The following is a 15,290-nucleotide window of genomic DNA, read 5'->3' as shown; positions in this document are numbered from 1 at the left end:
CCACAGAAGTCAGTCAAGAAATGACCTGAAAAAATACTATATAATTAATAGTATTTTCTAATTTACAGACGTAAAACAAGTACACACAACAAAGAAAAAGTGGCTATACCATAAATATTAACAATAAAAATAGGCTAAAACAAAAGGCAAATGCTAGAATACATTCATTCCCTCAAGCTAATTTTGGAAGCTAGGTAAATCATTAGCTACATAATTTTGTCCCAATCATGTTTCAAGCTGAAGTCATAGCCTACATTTTGTTTATGCAACTAGGGTAATTTGATCGTGATAGAGAAGCATGAAAATTTCTTTGAACTAAGTTCTGTCCCAAGACATAAGCAAGAATGTTTTTGTGTTCCCCTGCTTTCTTTTTGATCTGCTACTTGCAGGTTTATATATCTATGTTCCAGCATGAACTCCAACAAAATTGACCATCCTGGTATTGATAAATCTGCTCCAAATAGTTCATTAAGCTTGAAATCACACTTAAACCCATAAAGGAAGCATATATTAAAAGTGGGAAGTACTTGCCTTTAATTTGAAACACTGGACTAAAACTCAGAAGATTTGTGTTCATTCCTGGCTCTGACAGACATCTTTTGAGTAATTTAATCTTTCTGAGACTGAGGTCCCCAGGTGTAACACATCAATTTATAATTCTTATCTGGAAGGTAAAGTTCCTTAACTCCAGGTTTGCTCCTTACTTTCTGTATGTACAAAAATTTTAGACCAAATTCTTGTCTGGTCTTTCAAGACACTACTATAAGAAAAAAAGTATTTTTGTTCTCAGAAAAAACACATAAAAATCTTGTTTTATTTACCTTTGACATGACCTGATATCTTAGGCACTGGATAAAATGTTTTCTTCTCTGAAGTTAGTGGTTAAGTTACTCTTACCTTAAACAGAATGCATAATTTCACTGATCAAGTTTGCTAAAGATCAATTAACTGGATTTTTCATGTTTTCCTCTTCTTGTCTTAATCTGCCTGCAGTAGCTGTACCACTGCTATTTCTGCATCAAGAGAGTTTGGACTTGCTCCTGCTTGCACTGAGCCAAGTCTCTGAAGTGGCCCAGTGGGAACAAAACAAATCCATTGTCAAATTCAAGCTAGGAAACTAATGATGAATCGTTACTAAGAGCTACATGCAGACACACCAGCAGGAAAAAAACAACTCCATTTTCAGACTAATTTAAAGAACAGTCGCTATCAAGGCTACCCTAATGACTGACAATTCATTTTATCAGTTAAAACTAAAGTCAGAATCATTATACCTGAGCATGATCATTAAGTGACAGTGATCATCAGACTAAGACAATGCCATATTATCTGGATATGCCTCTAAAGTGACTAGAGCCTCATGGGACTATATCATCCAGATTTTTGGTCCCCGTACTGGCACTCAGCCAAACATTTTATTTTCAGGAAACCAGCCTGGTGATCAAGCACTCAGTTTACAATTTTCAGGTGTCAATCCATTCATATGAAGTACACAGAGAACACTTCAACCATACAACAGCCTTTACTTAACATTTCTGAAGACCAATGTGCTCTAAACACCTTTGTAGGGGCTTTTAATGGGAAAACTGCACAGAACACCATTGTCAATTGTCTTAGGATGCAAGATATGGCTGGGGGTGTGTATTCTATTGCCATCTGTTGGAGGTGGGGCAGTTATCTTCTGTTAATTGAGCCACCTGTTAAAACCAAGTGGGGCAGTTTTCTTTATCTCTTCCACAACCAATCCTCCCTCTGGAGAGATATCTTCTCTTAATGGACCATTGAGCCTCACTGCATAATTGATAAAATTACATCATTCCATTGGGAGATGCTCTGCCCAGGGGGAGGAGCCAAATATTCCTACCTGGATATAATATGAGATTTGGAACACCAGACAGCCTTTTCCCACTGGATTTTCAGAGGAGCAGCTTTCTTCTCCACTGGATTCCCAGAGGAAAACCAGGCCATCTACATCACCACTGAATCTGCAGAGGAGAACTACACCCTTCTACAGGATCACTGCTTCAACAGAACCACACCTGTCACTGCAGGACGACTGCAGTCACCATTTAATGGGACTGCTACCAACACCCTGACCAACAAAAAGGGTGTCAGGTCGTATTCTGACTTTGTCAGTGTTGTTTAGTATTACTACATTTTCTTATTTTTATTTTTTTCCTAATAAAGAACTGTTATTCCTACTCCCATATTCTGCCTAAGAGCCCCTTAATTTCAAAATTATAATAATTCAGAGAGAGAGGGTTTACATTTTTCACTTCAAGGGGGGCTCCTGCCTTCCTTAGCAGACACCTGTCTTTTCAAACCAAGACATCAATGCACAGGCTATCAGAATCTCATAACAACATTTCAAAGAAAATATTTTCCATAAAAGATAAATGAAGTCAATGTTTACTTCACAATTGTGTCTTGAATTCTAGTGTTTCATGGCAGGTGTTAACTTCATGTTATCCCTACGACTGACTTTCAAATTAGAAGCTGTAACTCTTTCACTCATATGTAATTAAACAAGCTGTTTATGGGACTTGTTAGTGAATGCTGCTCTCAACACCATCCACTTTATAGAAGACTAATTATTTTTAAACCAGCATGAATGTTAATGGTATCTCTATGAATCTTACATGTGTTGGTGAAAGGTTGAAGGTTGATCTCACTGCATGGAGAAATCAAATCCATTTCAGAAAGTTGCCAGTGTCTGACATTAAAATAAAACACAACATTGAGAGAACTTGGACTGTCCCCAAATTCTCCTTACCCACACCAGTACACTGTGGTGGAATATATCAGAATATATTTGATGAAGAGCATGAAAACTTCAAGTCTACAGGAAAAGCGCCAGTACAGATAATTTTTCACAGTTTCCAACTGATTGGAATCCCCATTAGCAAAGGTCAGGCTTAATTTGCCACAGCTGCATTCAGAAAGCCTGTGGTCCATCATAGTTCAGGGAAGACAAAAAAAAAAAAAAAAAAAAAAAAAAAGCCCTGCTTAACTCACTCGGTAGGAAATCATTCCATTAGATGCATACAAAATATGTACTCAAGGGCATGAGGTTTTATTGCGTAGGTACTAAATGTTAAGAGCATGTAATAAATGTTGTACCTAGGTCATTAAAAGAAGAAGATATTTCAAAAGTAAGACAGGTATTTTTGAGCTTATGTGGCAGAGGAAAGTCTAGCAAAACTTAACAATAGGTATTACTACTGCAGCAGTCATATCAGGATTTTGAATTTTTTAATATCCATTTCAAGTATTTCAGAGGTTTTTTTTTTTTTTTTAAATCCCTGTTACATAATTAGCTTTAAAAATTACTCAAGTTAGCATTTTGTCTATAAGTCACAGTTTGAAGTTTAAAATAATGTTGCCTATTCTTTACACAATTGAAAAGCTGTGCCAATATTATCTTTGTTGCAGCAGCAGCTGCTTGCAAATGCCTTTAGAACTGATTTGGGTCTCTCTGTCATGTGTTAATGGAATCAGGCAGAGGCTTTAATAGTGTGTGTTCAGTGTATACAGTTCCTGGGTGATCCTACCAGAGCAGATAAATTCCTAGCAGCTGATTGTGCAATTACAGCATCATCATATCTTCATGGATTTTTTTTCCCCCAAGCATCTTGCCCTGGCATCCATATTGCCAGGAAGTTCCACAGGCTGTAACTCTCACTGCTGCAAAACCTCTGATAAATGTGGGCATGAGAAGCCCAGGGTGTGGGCACAAGGAACCCCCCAACCTCTGTTACAGCAGCAGAATGAAGAGAAGGTTCTGAGTGTTGCTGTGGGGAATAACACACTGCACTTACAGGGACTTCCAGCATAAAGCAATCTAAGCAGTGCTTGTTTTTGAGATGTATTACCACTAATTAATTGATTTTGGTCCACCAATTCCTTGCAAGTGGGAAACAACAAGGTAGACAAAATGACACTGAAAAGGAACTGAGGTTTTAAATGTGTAGTAACTTGCAGAGCATAAGTATGTCTCTAGGATTTGACAGAAATTGTTTCAAATTCTATCAAGTATATGTGTTTTATTCACAGACAGTCCTTTAAAAAACGTACCCATCTAAAAATAACATTTCTAAAGAATAAAATCTATTGTCCAAAGAAAGTTAAGACAAGAAAAATTCTTGTCACTCCGGACTGGCAGAATGAGAGCAAAGTGAAAACTGGGACAGGGGAATAAATCACATAGTCATTATTTTAAATAAATGCTGATCTGGTTAAAGAAGCTATTGAAGGTAAATTAGGAATGGGACTGGATGTCTCCTGTCTGTGTGGTCATCCCATTAGCACCTGCAGAATTTTCATTCATAAAATGTTCCTGAACAGATTCTTAATGTCATGTGAATAACAACAAAGAATAAATGGTATTGTGTCAAAGCAACATTCCTTCAAAACATAGTAGTTTGCTGTCCACCATATTTAAAGCACCGTGCTCAACTACATGGAAAATGTTTCTCCTGAAAGAGCACAGCATTTTTCAAATATATATATTCAGCTGAACCAACTGCAAAGCAATCACAGTATGGCAGCTGAAGTATAAAAGTACCAGCAGATTTCTGGAAAAGTGATGACTCCACATGACAGCCCCCCAGACTACACTGCAAAATTTATGACCTTGTATAAGAGTTTAACGAAAACTCTTTTTCTTATAATTTAAAAATTGAGATTTAACACATTTTACCTCAATACAGTCTAGTACAAAAGATACAAATAGGATACCTTCCTCGGAAATTAAATAAGACTTTTGGACAAGATTATGAAAAGTGCTGAGATGGATTATGAAGGGAAAACTTCACATATAAGCAGTCAGCTAGCTCAGGTAAATCCACGGAAGTTAGATGTCCAGTCTGCCTCAGTGATCTTGAAAATCCTGTTAGGTACCTCTAAGTATCTAAATGTCTTTGAAAACATCCCTCTGTGCCTAACATTATTAGGAATCACTGGACTTGAAAGACAAAAGGGACTCAGCCTCATCTGATTCATACGATTCAACAGTACAGCTGGCCAGTGAAGGATCCCTCCACCATCAAGTAGGAGACAGACACTAATCATAAAGTCTCCCATAAAGGATAAAGCACTCTCTGGAAATACCTTTCTCAGACTTGGTATAAATTGGCCTCTGGAAAACAACTAGAGGGAGTTTAAATGGCTAGACACATAATTCATACCTGCAGTCTAGGAACAGAACAAAGAATGCTCTGTATTGATGATTTCAGAAAGTCTTTTTTTTCAGCTTCTGCTTTGCCCCAGACACTAATTAGATCCATGTTTTAACCTGTACAATTGTGATGACTGTCACAATAGAAAAACATCCCTCAAAATAGAGGTATATTCCAGGCACCAACTTATTCTACATCCTCAGGCATGAGTCCCCAATAAAATGCAACAGACTCACTGAATCACTGAGCAAATGTACCAGGTCATGGGAAGGAACAAAGATGTGGCCATACTGCAATCTGCATGTTTATTTTGAGATGCCTTTGAACACACAGGCAGTAAAGTGGTCTCACCTACTCTTACTTGAGTAAGAGTAATTCTCTTACTGAAGAATTACACACTCAGCAAAGCTAGGCAGTGCACTGCTATAGGAGAGCACAAGATCTGAATTACTTAAATTTCACAATATATTCATGAAATAAAAATAAAAATGGGGCCTCCTTGCTCAACAAAGGGGAAAATTTCAGAGTTCACTGAGTGAAAAGAATTGCACAGGGAATTCTCTGAAATACTGATGGATGGGAAGAACATGAAATTTTGAGGTATGATGAGCCAGGGACAGTAGAGATATAAGTAGGATGAAATGAAGGGAATTTGTGAACTGGCTTTGAGGAAATGGCAGAGATAATGACATAACAGAATTAAGAAACACCATTTTTTTTACAATGCTCCCTATGCTAAGAAGTTGGGGGACAATTCATTCTGAACATACATAATATACAAAAGATGAAGAGAAAGAACAGCATTCTCATTCTTCCCACATTTTCCATAAAATCATATTTGTTCAGTAGCTACCTATTAATGGACACATCTTTTGCAGCCATTTGCTTTCTTTGCATTAACTTTGGTTCTGCTTCTTATCTTGAAAATGTGAGCAACCTGCACGCAGAAGAGTAAGTCAGTGCCCTCAAGTAGCCAGTTATTTTGTTACCAATTATCATTACAATATCTGTATTGCATTTTGCTGAAAAAAATATTTTATGTGGTATGAGCTATATCTATAGTTTCAAGATAAACACTGGAATTTTAAAAATTTTAAGAAAAATCCATTGACATTTGTTTCCAGTCATATTTAACCACTTTTAAACTGCTTAGTGTCCATTAATTCAAGGGATATCTGAACAGAATTATATTATTCATCACTTATCTTTCAGATTTATTGAGACAGACCAGAAATAGTGGAAGGAAAAGATTTCTAATGCAAGTTTCTTGAGTATGTGGATTAGGACTTTTCACGTTCACAAAGAAACCCAGGAAAACTTTTGATCTGAGAGACTGCGAACGTTAATGATCAGAAAGAATGTCATGGAGGATTTGTTTATATTTCTAAAACTGTACAGAAAAATTATTTATAAAGGAAACAAAATGCAGGCAAGAAATGAAAGACATTCTTTGATAAATTAAAAATGTTTGCTTTCTCCTATAATGTAAGAAAGCTAGATGTAAGAGAAGTATATTGTGTGTATGTTCAAAGGCTTAACAGCATGAGGTATAGAAGTATTTCAAGTGGTAACAGCTCAGAAAGTAGTATAGGTCTTGAAATTAAATCATCCTCATAAATAAATCATCAAATAAAGATAAAATGACAAATTGGTATTAGTCTAATACAAATTTAGCTGAAGTATTAATATCCTTTTTTTCCCCCTCAGGAGGAAACTTGCTATAAAACTATTCAGATAAATGTCTTCAGGTGTAAGCATTTACGGTCAATTCTTTATTGCTTTTGGTCACTCATAAAAATTGTTGTGATGTCAAGCCATTGTTAAGATGTCAAACTACAGAGCAAACATTTTGATGTATCTTTGAAATCTGCACTGCTATTTCTGAAAGTATAAGTTTCATAGTTCTCTTACATATTAGGCACTGCATCGCTGGCCTCGGGAAAATCTCCCCCTACTCCTTCATATGGACCCACACTCTTAGTGGCAGCTGTATATTTCCTCCATTTCTGAAGGATCATGTGTCACCTTACCATTTTGTGTTAAAGTCTTGTTGGCTTAACACACATGAAGGAAAAGATGCCCCCTTTGTACAACCAACTAAACCCAAGATTTAACAGGAACTTTCCTGCGAAACACAGATGAACCTAAGAAGATAGGGCATAATATTCAGAGCAATATCTCATCCTAAAAAAAGTCATAGAATAAGGAAAATCACAGCTGCCTAGTTCTTATCAGAAGATAATCCTCCACACAGTGCACTGCTGGAAGAAAATTTCACATCATTTGTCTTTTTAGCATACTTTATAGCAGCTATTTTTCTTCACATTCATAAAACTCTTGTGACCCTTTTTGCTCCTTCTGTCAAACTTCTAATTGTTTGTACTGAAACTATCTTAATTAAATGCTGAGATTTTTAGGGTGTGGACCTTGTCTAATTGTTTGGTTTATAACACTGTGAGTGTAGAATGCTTATATTAATATTAAACTGCATCTTGTCCTGTATTTTATGATGCTTGTTACAAAGAAATGGACATCTTGTTTTCAGCCTCCTTTCTAAATTAAACAAGGCTTATATGATCAAGGCTGTGTATATCTCCATGTATATTTGTACTATCAAAATTTCAGATGACTCTGCCCAAATCAACTATATTTATATTCCCCCCAAAATGGGAATGAGCTCAGCAATAATAAATACCTACCATGCCTCACGAAAATAAGTGTGTTGAAGATGCTACTTCCCTGAGAATAAAACCTGCAACACATGCCCAGTGCTTTTGAGATACTATAAAACAGATAGGCACACTATTTACTGCTCAAATCTGAGGGAAGAACATCAATCAGCACTCACATCTTTCATTTGCCAGAACCAAATGTGTTTCACACAGCTGTGGAAAAACAGATTCACCAATTTTGATGCTCATAGAGCCACTTAAGAGCTCATAAGCAGACCTAGTGGTCCATGCCAAAGGTGTACTTTGTCCAGCTACCCATGGCAGGCTGTGGCTAACAGCAGGCATGCACTGAAAAGCAGAGCAGTGGAAATGCACAGCGTTGTTTCCTGGGAGTACTGCTTCCAGTGATGTACAAACCATGGACATCCTAAGCTTGGCATTATGTCTGTGTGCTTAATAGTTCTGCCCCCCTGCAAGCATTTGTTCAATTGATTTTGGCATTTCTGTAGCCATCTGGCATCCCAAAATTCCCATGGCATTGGAGTCCAACATGTCACCTGCATGCTTCACGAAGAAATGTTGCCTTTTGCTTGCCTTGTACTGCCACCTTTTAGTTTTACATTTTATTCCCTGGAGTTTGTTTGGTTTTTTTTAAGAAAAGAGCTCTTCGTTGGTTACCCACAGTTTACAACATGCTATTCTAATGACCTTGGTCATACTCTCTCTCAGTTGCTTCTTTCCCAACTGTTTAGAGCAAAGACTTAAAACTAATTAAAAATACATTTGAGCTTCAATGACTTCATGTTCTTTGGATCATTTTCAAAAGAGGTACAGTACACAGTACACTATGCATAGGATTGACTACTCTCTGTGCCAAAACCCAACCACTACCTCTTGAGGTATTTTTAATATTCTACAATATATTTCTGTTTAAAAAAAAAGGAGATATTTCTGAATTTTACCTATTGAATTGATGTCAATTCAGGTCTTAAATTTGAAAAGAATGGTACAAACATTGCAATAAAACTATTTTTACCCAATTAATATAGGCTTTTGATATTTACTACTTGATGAACAGAAAGGAAAAAGAAGGAGCAAACACCTTCTACCTTTTCATCAGGGCATAAGGGGTAAAGGAAAAGTAAATTGTTTGATAAACAGAACAATGGGAATGGGGTGGCTGAGTACTTTTCCAGGCTAAGTTCCAAGCCACTTCTATAATCAAGTTTCAATCCAAGTAAATGTTTGGCTCACTTCCTTTGTATCTGACAACCTAAAGTATAAGTAATTCAAGGGCTTATTTTTTTTTCATTTTCACTTTGATGAAAGCATTCTTACTTTTCATGCAGTTCTCAGATCAGATCAATTGTTTTATTTTTCTAAAATGCCAAAAACAGCGTAGCTAGGAGGATACTTATGCAGGAAAAAACGAGCTGTTGCTTCTCTGCTTATTGCACAATGTTACTTGCTTTGTTCATGTGCTCTGTTAGTTCTAGTGGATGCCATGCTGTCTAAAGCTTTATTTCAGAAAGGAAAAACTGCAGTAATTATGGCCAAAAATGTCAGGCTGCACTGCACAACTATTCTTTGCACCACAAGTCAAGAAGTATGGCATTCTTTTGTAACACACCTCTTAAACCTATGTGTTTTGCAGTTTGTCTTACATCAAAAAATACTTCTTAATGCAATGCCAGAAGGCATTTAAAAAACAGTATCTGAAGCTGTGAGTCACTCAGTTTGGAAATAGATTACAGTATTCCTTCAGAGAAGCAGTAACTGAAAATTGTCTTCAGAGTGCTGGGGCCAAACACATAATACTCTAAAGGCATGGTGCTTGCTATGCCCTTTACTGGCAGATTGATTTTCATGTTCTCACTAAGCTAGCATTTAGCAATATTACACTGCTGGTTGGATAGCAATGACAACCCAATTAGAAAACACAGTCAATGAACAGGTCAGGCAGCCATAGTCCAGATATCATCAGCAAAACTAGTTGTAAAACTTTCTGTTGACCCTTTCCTTATCACAAGTGACCCACCATAAAAACATGTCAACATTTTGTGAAGAAGCAAAACAGAAAATAAATTATAACTCATCCAAATAAGCTAATAGCTTAAGAAAACTTTTAGAGGAATTGTCAGCATAGGAAATAAAATAAATTGGTAATAGGGTGAGATTTCTGATTTCCCCATAAATACATACACTGTACTGCTTGTGGGCTTCAGAGAAATGGTTTTTGGGTGCCCTGTGCTAATCAGACATATATTCTAATAGCTTAGAACCACCAAAAATAGAAAATCGTATGGCTGTATTATTTAGCCAACTTAGCTTTCCATATAAACATAGATCATTTTGAATTTTGGTTTGATCTCACTCGAAACAAATTAGATAGATAGATAGATAGATAGATAGACAGATACGTAATTACAATATACAAATAATTCCATATGGATTTGAGGTTATGAAGACTGAAAACAGGCAGTAGAGATTTCTCAACATATGACTCATACAAAGCAGATTAATGTATGGATCAAGAAGGAAACTACATAAATTGTTGTGCCTTTAAAGAGGGACAGCTAGGGATTTTTTGATCAAACTGAGAGTTCAACTCTGAAAGCACAGTGTTAGCACTAGGGCTCTGAAATATAGTGTTCATCAGGTATGAAGCACAAGTCTTTAGAGACAAAGTTACCAACCCTTCCAAAAAAACAAGGCCCCATTGGACTTTCAAAATGGCCAAGATCTTTCCTGAAGTCTACTGATCTTTTCTAAACTCAGAATAATTCTCTTTGTAATAGACTAATGGTGTTTTTATTGTCATAAAAATAGCTTTTCGACATTGCTGTTATTATCTTCATTAAAACACCCTGGCTATGCTATTTTTCAAAGTTCTTCTGTTCAGAAATGCCTCTTCTTACATGTTCCATCATTGATGTTTCTTCTAGAACTATTGAATCTCTCTCACCTTTTACTTTAATGTTGAATCAAACTAGACTTAGTGTTCTACATAAGCAAGAACAGCCCTCAACTTTTATTCTGTCATATGTCCTGTTTGCAACTCCCACGGTAGACTAGTTATGTCTTTGCTATGCTGCAGCCTTTATAGGAGATGGACTTATTTGCCTCTAACATCCATGCTGATTTAATGGTTTTATATAAATAGCAAATTAAAACAATACTGGTCATTAAGGTCCTTTCAAAATTGTGTCAGTGAGTTTTTTTTTGCCTAAGAAGGAATGTCAGGATGCCATTACAAAATCTAGGAGCAGCATTAACTAAAACAGCACAAATACGTTGAAGCTATGTGCATGATGCTGTTTTCTGAACAGCAGTGTAGGCACATCTGAAATCTGCTTCCTCACACTACAGAAACTACTTATTAGTGTCTGTATATAACACATCATCACCACAGGGAAAGCTAGTTTAAAATCATAAATGTCAAGACATAATTAACTTAAAGGTCAGGTTTAATTACAGTTGTTGAAACTGAAATACACTAATTACCATTACTATGTCAGAAAAATTCTTAAAATGATTTGAAATGTTTTGTTGGTGCCCGTACTTTTCTGTAATTGACATCTTTTGTCTCATGATGGAGAGGTTTCAATGAGCATTTTTTTACTAACTTCGAAGCAGAAAGAGAACAAACCAGAAAACGAATGAACAAAGCACCACCACAAATCTCAACAAAACCTGTTCTCTGCATTACAATATTATTAATTACTTTCTTGTAATTGGCACTTCAGATAATCATTTAGATAATGAAATTATTTGGAGAGTCTGGTACGTGGTTGAAACATTTAACTGTGTGGCTCTGAAGTTTAATGACAAAACTAATCAATAAGTGAAACAGACTGGTGAGAAAATAACTCAATAACTGAAAATTTCACTCTACCTGTAGGCTTTTCCAAGGATTCTACTGGGAATAGTTATTGACTCACATAAGTATTTTAGTTCTCTCTTTCCCCCAAGGTACAGAAAGTTTGAATGCTGTGATTTCATTTTCTCTTCTGTTATCTAGTGTTTATTCTTCCCTTCCCACCACAGCCAGGAGTTCCAACTTACCTCTTCCTATACTTTTAGCAGTGTGATAGACATTTTTTTCCCTGAAGAAGCCATTCCATAGAATGCTAGAAAGCTAGCTAGAATATAGCAGAGCAAAGGTTAAGCTATATAAATTTCATATATAAATTATATAAAATTCAGAACTCTAAAAGCAAATACAGCAGATGACTCTGGAGGGAAATATTACTAACTGATGAAGACAGGCCATCAAATGCACTGATAAAAGAGACATACTCATTTATTAAGTTTCATTCATTCTGCACCTGAGGTACTGGGTTGTAACAACTGCCCCTGTACTGTGGTGCTGATGCCTTCTAAAGTGCACTAATCACCTGAAATCAGCAAGAAATATTTCTGTTTCTGGAGGAAATATTTCTACTTGGTAAGTGGACAGCTCCCACAACCCTCTCCCCCCGTTTTCCACAAGCCCCAGTACTTGGTGCTTCGCAAAAAAAACTAAAGAAAAGAGCTCAAAAGTCTGAATATAAGGAATATATACATCAACTGAAACAATGAAGGACAATCTCAGGTACACAAGTATAGAAGGAAAGTGGCAGCTCAGAAACCAGCAAAAGAACAGCCTTGACTGTGCTACTGCCTTGCATCTCAATAAACGGGAAAGGATAGCATTTAATTAAAGAGTACCTGCCTCCCAGGTACTGATGACATTGAAATCAGTGTGGACAGAAGGCATTAAAGCTGGTATAACCTGAAAATTCTCTTATTTAAGATTTACAGCTAACTGTTAGAGAAAAGTGAAAATTTATTAAAGGCTTCCATCTGGCAGAATGTATCATTAGTATTCAAACTGATAGCAGCAGTGATTTAAATTTAATAATCCGAGTGAAGATATGCATCAAAAAAAAGTCTTTTAAAATGTCTAATAGCAATAACTGACTTCTTTATTATAGTCTGCCTGTGAAAAATGCCAGATATCAAAGAACAAGACATCAAATGTTAATTTCAGTGTGTTCTTCTAGTTGAAACTCACATTAAAATAATATACTTGCTGCAAATCAAGTAGCACAGACTGTACCTGCTTGTACCTGCCTTGAGAAAGATTTGAAACATCGAGGCCCAGAAAAAACAGGAGTTGGACCATACAGAGGGGAGCAGGGAAGTTGTAGGAGTGGAAGTGGGGGCTGCAGGGGTGGCCTCAGTGATTCCAGCCACTGGCCCCAATGCAGGGCACGGCTGAGCCCTGCTGCCATGGGTGTGGGACCTCCAGGAAAAAGTATCTAAGAAAGGGCAAAACGCTGTCCAGGAGAGAGAAGCAAGTTAAACACAAGTGTAAGAAATAGCTCTATGAACACCAAGGTCAAAAAAGAGGAGGGGGAGGGGCTGCTCCCAATGCTGGATCAGAGATTCTCCTGCAGCTCATGGGAGAGACCACAGCAGAGTAGTTGTGAGCAAATGTCCACACTACAGAGCAGGAGAACACACCCAAGAGCGGCGGGATGGTCCCTAAAGGAACGGCAGCCTCTGGACAGCTCATGCTGGAGCAGCTTCTCCTGGCAGGAGCAGCAGCCCATGGGAAGGGCCCACACTGGAGCAAGGGGAAAGAGGGAAGAGAAAGGAACAGCAGAGAAGTGCTTTGGACCGACTGCTGCACCCAACCTCTGGCAAAGCTCAGTGAGTGGGGTAGGAGGACAAGTGAGGAGAGAAGGACTGATGCTGAGCCTGGGAAAAAGGGGTGGAGGCTTGTGAGAAAGGTGGTTTAGTGTTTGTTTCTCACTATCCAACTGTATTTTAACTTGCAAAAATAATAGCAATTTTTTCTGCAGGCAAGACTCTGCCTCTGATAGCAATCGGTAAGTGATTTCCCTTCCTGATCTCAACCCATAAGTTTTTTCATCCTATTTTCTTCCCATGTCCTATTTACAAGAGTGAGAGTACAAGAAGTGAGAGTGGCTGGGTGGATACATGGCAGCTAGCCAAGATCAACCTAATCTTGTATTTTTATGGGCAACACGTCCTCTGAAGCTGTACTTGGGTATCCTTTGTGAGAAAAGTGCATGTAGAACAGAGATAATCTGTAACCTAATTTTTTAAAAACATTATTACCATGCCAAGTTGCATTTTGTACTTGTTTTAATTAATTGCATGAAGTTACTGTTCTGCTTTCAATTTTTACAGCTGAGGTTTCATTTTTAGGCAACATTCACCTCTCATTCTCAATATTAAAGAAACTTTTTATATATCATTCTTTCATGCCTGTTCTCAGCCCTCACTTAATAACATGGGATTCAGGAATAGCTCATATAAAGCTAAGGTGACAACACAGGGTACCTGCAGAACAGTCTTTCTGTTAATATATACTGGGAATGCCAAAAAACACTCCAAAAGTCACAGACAGAATCACTGATATACCATTTAACAGGTGAACAAGGGAACAGATAATTTATTCAAGGAAAAAATAAACATGAAAATTAAGGCAAAGTCCAAGTATCACAAACTGAAAAGGCTGGAAAAAAATGTTGTGTTCATTAAAAGAGCTAGCATGAAGTAACTACCTAGTGTGCAATTTACATCAGTGTTGCACAAAAAAATACCTACAAATGACTTACCCTTTTAATGATTTTTTTCTTAATTGCAGAGTAATGGGCAGTTCAAATTTACAGGTTGGTAATTTGCTACTGATTTGCTTTTTATAAGTTGAACAAGAAAACAACATTGAAATGCTTGAAATATGTTGTTGGCAAGAAGCCAGGCTAGGGTGTTTAAATGGGGCCAGGTTCTTTAAATGTCCCAGGGCCTTCTTTTGCAGGAAGGAAGGCACTGGTTCTGCATTGGCAGTGTCACAACAGGTGATCGATATCAAGACTCTCACTCCTTTGTCTCTTCTGGCTCAGCAGGGGTGAGCACAGCCAGAGTCTGAAGTAGAAAGGATTTCACAGTAGTCAGGCAGCTGTGCAAAGTAACATGGGCACATCTCACATGGCCTGGGGGTAGGGGGTGAACGTGGCAGAGTCCCTGCTCCTCCCTCAGAGAGCTGTTTCAAAAAAAAAAACAAAACAACAAACACTCTACCATGTTATTTTTTTTCCCTGTGCCTATTTTTCCCCAGCAATGCATGTGGATTCACATGAACTAACTACTCCAATGGCAGGTATACCAGAAAAACAAGTTTTGATTTTCAATTAAAAATCCTGAAAATATACACTGATTTCATTTTTTAAATTTCAGTTTTAAAAAGCCATTTTGATTTTGTTCCATAATGTTTTCTTCCAATTGATGCATTCTTGATAATCAGGAAAAAGTCTTTTTTGCTTAGCTGTATGTCAAATTTAGAGGAGGAAAAAAAGCTAGCAATTCAGATTCTTCACTGATATTTATTCTACGATAAAGTTCTATACCACAGCTCTGAAGGTGCTCA

At 37.2% G+C, this 15,290-nt stretch overlaps 1 long non-coding RNA gene across 1 annotated transcript in view; it reads right to left on the bottom strand.

Moving 5' to 3' along the window:
- LOC137473468 (uncharacterized) overlaps positions 1-14,905 on the bottom strand; it is a 29,690-nt gene extending 14,785 nt beyond the window's left edge. Inside the window, exon 1 of the long non-coding RNA XR_010998826.1 lies at positions 14,482-14,905. This is a non-coding gene — a long non-coding RNA (uncharacterized lncRNA). The remainder of the gene's footprint in view (positions 1-14,481) is intronic.
- Positions 14,906-15,290: the final 385 nt, after the last annotated feature.

This window comes from Anomalospiza imberbis, chromosome 4, assembly GCF_031753505.1.
Source record: "Anomalospiza imberbis isolate Cuckoo-Finch-1a 21T00152 chromosome 4, ASM3175350v1, whole genome shotgun sequence".
NCBI lineage: Eukaryota > Metazoa > Chordata > Aves > Passeriformes > Viduidae > Anomalospiza > Anomalospiza imberbis.
Note: the sequence above shows the minus strand (reverse complement) of the source record. Positions and strands in the feature narration are given on the sequence as shown.